The sequence below is a fragment of the Hyla sarda genome, unplaced genomic scaffold (assembly GCF_029499605.1).
Source record: "Hyla sarda isolate aHylSar1 unplaced genomic scaffold, aHylSar1.hap1 scaffold_250, whole genome shotgun sequence".
NCBI classification, from domain to species: Eukaryota; Metazoa; Chordata; class Amphibia; order Anura; family Hylidae; genus Hyla; species Hyla sarda.
In genome coordinates, this window is record NW_026609187.1 from 27,758 (window position 1) to 35,000 (window position 7,243).

Sequence of the window (7,243 nt, forward strand, 5' to 3'; positions counted from 1 at the left end):
TATGAGGCATTTGTTTGTACAAACTGCTGCTCACGACTAATGTTGTAATATAGTGTCTCCATCTGCTGGTGGTATTGAATAAGCAATAGTGCAATGATAGGGTCTGAAAAAGGAGTAAAATAAGAAGCAGCAGCATAGGAAAAAAGGAGGAAAGAAGGAAAACATGGAGAGAAGAAGAAAAGAAGGTAAAAAAAAGGTGAAAACATGTTTAAAAAAGTATTTCCATCTCTCTCTCTCTCTATATATGTATATATATATATATATATATATATATATATATATATATTTAAAAGAAAAAAAAATTATATATATATATATATATATATACATATAGAGAGAGAGAGAAAGAGAGAGATAGATAGATAGATAGATAGATACACATACATACATACATACATACATACAACATACATACATACATACATATGTGTGTATTGTTGGAATTGCAAACATGGGTGCACTTGACAAACTCAGTGTGGCTATTCCCCATTGAAAGATTGTTGCATCCAGGACCCTTAGCACTGTGATATGCTACTCAATACCACTGGCATGGCCAGGTGTAAACAACATCTGACCTTTGTTGTGTATGTAACCATGGAGATTGTGATGTCACCTAGGCCCACCAAAGAACAGCCTTGTCAGAAGCAGCACTGCCATGATCAGAAGCAGCAGCACCATAAGTTTTCAAATAAGCTGGATTTAACCAAGACAAGTGAGTCCAATAGGATGCAGGTATGTCCTCTATCCTTACAGCTTCCCGTGGCTGTTGGTTTTATACCATTTGGGGACAGCCAAGGAGGCGTCAGCAGGCAACACAGGTAAGTGTGTGCTTGTGTGTGTGTGTGTGTGTGTGTGTTTCCTATGCAGATCCTAAACCCAGTATCAAATGCAAGTAGGAGGAGTAAGAAGGGTTCCTGCCAAAGCCAGGTTATGGATTGCATTTAAAAATGGTCCATCAGAGTGAAATGGACTCCCATCTTCCTGCTTAGCAATAATGATATGGGTTTAGGGCCTGCTGTGTGTACTGGTGGGTGACTGCCACCCAGCCAGAGTGTGTATGGGAGGCTGCCAGCCAGCCTACCTTCCTACAAGTAGTGATGGTGCATGTGAAGGGGACAGCGTTGGTTCCTCCCCTTTCACAGTTATCACTTCTCATTCTTCCTTTTGGCTGGTATCAAATGTGGTGTCTGTTTATATCAGTTTACTATCTGATATGTCCCCTATCTGGTAGCATATATTAAGTGCACCACCAGGGTTCAGTGTTGGAAAGAAAGATTACCTGTTTATTTACTGCTGCAGCTGCTTGCTGGCTAGTCCAGTGGGCCCCTACTGCAGGCAAAAGACAATAGGTGGTGCCGCTTGTGTCTGGCCCCTGTTGGAGCGACCAGGCACAGGACTGCTGCTGCTGAATGTCCTCTTTAATTGAATAAGCTAAGCAACCAGCACACCTGTGCAGGTTGGACATGACATGATAGGTAGCTGTCTTTCAGGTAGTGGGTGCTGAATCTTGTTAATTGACATGGGGGTGTCATTGCTGTTGATTGACCATGCATTGATACTGTGGTATTGGAATAATTAAAACAAATGTTGCCAGCCAGCCATCCATTGCAATAATGGATAGGACATCAGCTATGAGGCATTTGTTTGTACAAACTGCTGCTCACAACTAATGTTGTAATATAGTGTCTCCATCTGCTGGTGGTATTGAATAAGCAATAGTGCAATGATAGGGTCTGAAAAAGAAGAAAAATAAGAAGCAACAGCATAGGAAAAAAGGAGGAAAGAAGGAAAACATGGAGAGAAGAAAAAAAGAAGGTAAAAAAAAAGGTGAAAACATGTTTAAAAAAGTATTTCCATCTCTCTCTCTCTATATATATGTATATATATATATATATATATATATATATATTTAAAAGAAAAAAAAATTATATATATATATATATATACATACAAAAAAAGAGGATTGCAGCAGCACACATTGGTCAAAAAAATTGAGGCTCTTAGCGCACTTTTTGATCAAAACGTGTCCCCCATCCACCACGGGGAGGTGGCCTCATTTAGGATGGGAACCTAGCACAAATTCTGAGCCTAACACTCAACTATCCACTCACCTCTGCTGGGCATATAGCCTCTGACTGGGTGACATGCTGGATCCATTTAAAACTCCACCTGTGAGAAAGGGGGAGGGGTGCACAGCTAAACAGGGTGCCATTACCCCCTGAATTGTACACACAAGAAAAAAAGAAAGATAGCCGGCACAACAGCCTAATACACGGGTGCACACTGCCATGGCATCAGAGTATACAAAAAAAGAGGATTGCAGCAGCACACATTGGTCAAAAAAATTGAGGCTCTTAGCGCACTTTTTGATCAAAACGTGTCCCCCATCCACTACGGGGAGGTGGCCTCATTTAGGATGGGAACCTAGCGCAAATTCAGAGCCTAACACTCAACTATCCACTCACCTCTGCTGGGCATATAGCCTCTGACTGGGTGACATGCTGGATCCATTTAAAACTCCACCTGTGAGAAAGGGGGAGGGGTGCACAGCTAAACAGGGTGCCATTACCCCCTGAATTGTACACACAAGAAAAAAAGAAAGATAGCCGGCACAACAGCCTAATACACGGGTGCACACTGCCATGGCATCAGAGTATACAAAAAAAGAGGATTGCAGCAGCACACATTGGTCAAAAAAATTGAGGCTCTTAGCGCACTTTTTGATCAAAACGTGTCCCCCATCCACCACGGGGAGGTGGCCTCATTTAGGATGGGAACCTAGCACAAATTCTGAGCCTAACACTCAACTATCCACTCACCTCTGCTGGGCATATAGCCTCTGACTGGGTGACATGCTGGATCCATTTAAAACTCCACCTGTGAGAAAGGGGGAGGGGTGCACAGCTAAACAGGGTGCCATTACCCCCTGAATTGTACACACAAGAAAAAAAGAAAGATAGCCGGCACAACAGCCTAATACACGGGTGCACACTGCCATGGCATCAGAGTATACAAAAAAAGAGGATTGCAGCAGCACACATTGGTCAAAAAAATTGAGGCTCTTAGCGCACTTTTTGATCAAAACGTGTCCCCCATCCACCACGGGGAGGTGGCCTCATTTAGGATGGGAACCTAGCACAAATTCTGAGCCTAACACTCAACTATCCACTCACCTCTGCTGGGCATATAGCCTCTGACTGGGTGACATGCTGGATCCATTTAAAACTCCACCTGTGAGAAAGGGGGAGGGGTGCACAGCTAAACAGGGTGCCATTACCCCCTGAATTGTACACACAAGAAAAAAAGAAAGATAGCCGGCACAACAGCCTAATACACGGGTGCACACTGCCATGGCATCAGAGTATACAAAAAAAGAGGATTGCAGCAGCACACATTGGTCAAAAAAATTGAGGCTCTTAGCGCACTTTTTGATCAAAACGTGTCCCCCATCCACCACGGGGAGGTGGCCTCATTTAGGATGGGAACCTAGCACAAATTCTGAGCCTAACACTCAACTATCCACTCACCTCTGCTATATGCCCAGCAGAGGTGAGTGGATAGTTGAGTGTTAGGCTCAGAATTTGTGCTAGGTTCCCATCCTAAATGAGGCCACCTCCCCGTGGTGGATGGGGGACACGTTTTGATCAAAAAGTGCGCTAAGAGCCTCAATTTTTTTGACCAATGTGTGCTGCTGCAATCCTCTTTTTTTGTATACTCTGATGCCATGGCAGTGTGCACCCGTGTATTAGGCTGTTGTGCCGGCTATCTTTCTTTTTTTCTTATATATATACATACATATAGAGAGAGAGAAAGAGATAGATAGATAGATAGATACACATACATACATACATACATACATACATACAACATACATACATACATACATATGTGTGTATTGTTGGAGTTGCAAACATGGGTGCACTTGACAAACTCAGTGCGGCTATTCCCCATTGAAAGATTGTTGCATCCAGGACCCTTAGCACTGTGATATGCTACTCAATACCACTGGCATGGCCAGGTGTAAACAACATCTGACCTTTGTTGTGTATGTAACCATGGAGATTGTGATGTCACCTAGGCCCACCAAAGAACAGCCTTGTCAGAAGCAGCACTGCCATGATCAGAAGCAGCAGCACCATAAGTTTTCAAATAAGCTGGATTTAACCAAGACAAGTGAGTCCAATAGGATGCAGGTATGTCCTCTATCCTTACAGCTTCCCGTGGCTGTTGGTTTTATACCGTTTGGGGACAGCCAAGGAGGCGTCAGCAGGCAACACAGGTAAGTGTGTGCTTGTGTGTGTGTGTTTCCTATGCAGATCCTAAACCCAGTATCAAATGCAAGTAGGAGGAGTAAGAAGGGTTCCTGCCAAAGCCAGGTTATGGATTGCATTTAAAAATGGTCCATCAGAGTGAAATGGACTCCCATCTTCCTGCTTAGCAATAATGATATGGGTTTAGGGTCTGCTGTGTGTACTGGTGGGTGACTGCCACCCAGCCAGAGTGTGTATGGGAGGCTGCCAGCCAGCCTCCCTTCCTACAAGTAGTGATGGTGCATGTGAAAGGGGACAGCGTTGGTTCCTCCCCTTTCACAGTTATCACTTCTCATCCTTCTTTTTGGCTGGTATCAAATGTGGTGTCTGTTTATATCAGTTTAATATCTGATATGTCCCCTATCTGGTAGCATATATTAAGTGCACTACCAGGTTTCAGTGTTGGAAAGAAAGATTACCTGTTTATTTGCTGCTGCAGCTGCTTGCTGGTTAGTCCAGTGGGCCCCTACTGCAGGCAAAAGACAATAGGTGGTGCCGCTTGCGTCTGGCCCCTGTGGGAGCGACCAGGCACAGGACTGCTGCTGCTGAATGTCCTCTTTAATTGAATAAGCTCAGCAACCAGAACACCTGTGCAGGTTGGACATGACATGATAGGTAGCTGTCTTTCAGGTAGTAGGTGCTGAATCTTGTTAATTGACATGGGGGTGTCATTGCTGTTGATTGACCATGCATTGGTACTGTGGTATTGGAATAATTAAAACAAATGTTGCCAGCCAGCCATCCATTGCAATAATGGATAGGACATCAGCTATGAGGCATTTGTTTGTACAAACTGCTGTTCACAACTAATTTTGTAATATAGTGTCTCCATCTGCTGGTGGTATTGAATAAGCAATAGTGCAATGATAGGGTCTGAAAAAGAAGAAAAATAAGAAGCAGCAGCATAGGAAAAAAGGAGGAAAGAAGGAAAACATGGAGAGAAGAAAAAAAGAAGGTAAAAAAAAGGTGAAAACATGTTTAAAAAAGTATTTCCATCTCTCTCTCTCTCTCTCTCTCTCTCTCTCTCTCTCTCTCTCTCTATATATATATATATATATATATATATTTAAAAGAAAAATAAATTATATATATATATATATATATATATATATATATATATATATATATACATATAGAGAGAGAGAAAGAGATAGATAGATAGATACACATAGATATAGATATAGATATAGATATAGATATAGATACACATACATACATACATACATACATACATACATATGTGTGTATTGTTGGAGTTGCAAACATGGGTGCACTTGACAAACTCAGTGCGGCTATTCCCCATTGAAAGATTGTTGCATCCAGGACCCTTAGCACTGTGATATGCTACTCAATACCACTGGCATGGCCTGGTGTAAACAACATCTGACCTTTGTTGTGTATGTAACCATGGAGATTGTGACGTCACCTAGGCCCACCAAAGAACAGCCTTGTCAGAAGCAGCACTGCCATGAGCAGAAGCAGCAGATCCATAGGTTTTCAAATAAGCTGGATTTAACCAAGACAAGTGAGTCCAATAGGATGCAGGTATGTCCTCTATCCTTACAGCTTCCCGTGGCTGTTGGTTTTATACCGTTTGGGGACAGCCAAGGAGGCGTCAGCAGGCAACACAGGTAAGTGTGTGCTTGTGTGTGTGTGTGTGTTTCCTATGCAGATCCTAAACCCAGTATCAAATGCAAGTAGAAGGAGTAAGAAGGGTTCCTGCCAAAGCCAGGTTATGGATTGCATTTAAAAATGGACTCCCATCTTCCTGCTTAGCAATAATGATATGGGTTTAGGGCCTGCTTTGTGTACTGGCGGGTGACTGCCACCCAGCCAGAGTGTGTATGGGAGGCTGCCAGCCAGCCTCCCTTCCTACAAGTAGTGATGGTGCATGTGAAGGGGACAGCGTTGGTTCCTCCCCTTTCACAGTTATCACTTCTCATTCTTCCTTTTGGCTGGTATCAAATGTGGTGTCTGTTTATATCCGATTAATATCTGATATGTCCCCTATCCGGTAGCATATATTAAGTGCACCACCAGGGTTCAGTGTTGGAAAGATTACCTGTTTATTTGCTGCTACTGCTGCAGCTGCTTGCTGGCTAGTCCAGTGGGTCCCTACTGCAGGCAAAAGACAATAGGTGGTGCCGCTTGTGTCTGGCCCCTGTTGGAGCGACCAGGCACAGGACTGCTGCTGCTGAATGTCCTCTTTAATTGAATAAGCTCAGCAACCAGCACACCTGTGCAGGTTGGACATGACATGATATGTAGCTGTCTTTCAGGTAGTGGGTGCTGAATCTTGTTAATTGACATGGGGGTGTCATTGCTGTTGATTGACCATGCATTGGTACTGTGGTATTGGAATAATAAAAACAAATGTTGCCAGCCAACCATCCATTGCAATAATGGATAGGACATCAGCTATGAGGCATTTGTTTGTACAAACTGCTGCTCACAACTAATGTTGTAATATAGTGTCTCCATCTGCTGGTGGTATTGAATAAGCAATAGTGCAATGATAGGGTCTGAAAAAGAAGAAAAATAAGAAGCAGCAGCATAGGAAAAAAGGAGGAAAGAAGGAAAACATGGAGAGAAGAAAAAAAGAAGGTTAAAAAAAAGGTGAAAACATGTTTAAAAAAGTATTTCCATCTCTCTCTCTCTATATATGTATATATATATATATATATATATATATATATATATATATATAAAAGAAAAAAAATTATATATATATATATATATATATACATAAAGAGAGAGTGAAAGAGATAGATAGATAGATAGATAGATAGATATAGATAGATATAGATAGATACACATAGATACACATAGATACACATACATACATACATACATACATACATACATACATACATACATACATACATATGTGTGTATTGTTGGAGTTGCAAACATGGGTGCACTTGACAAACTCA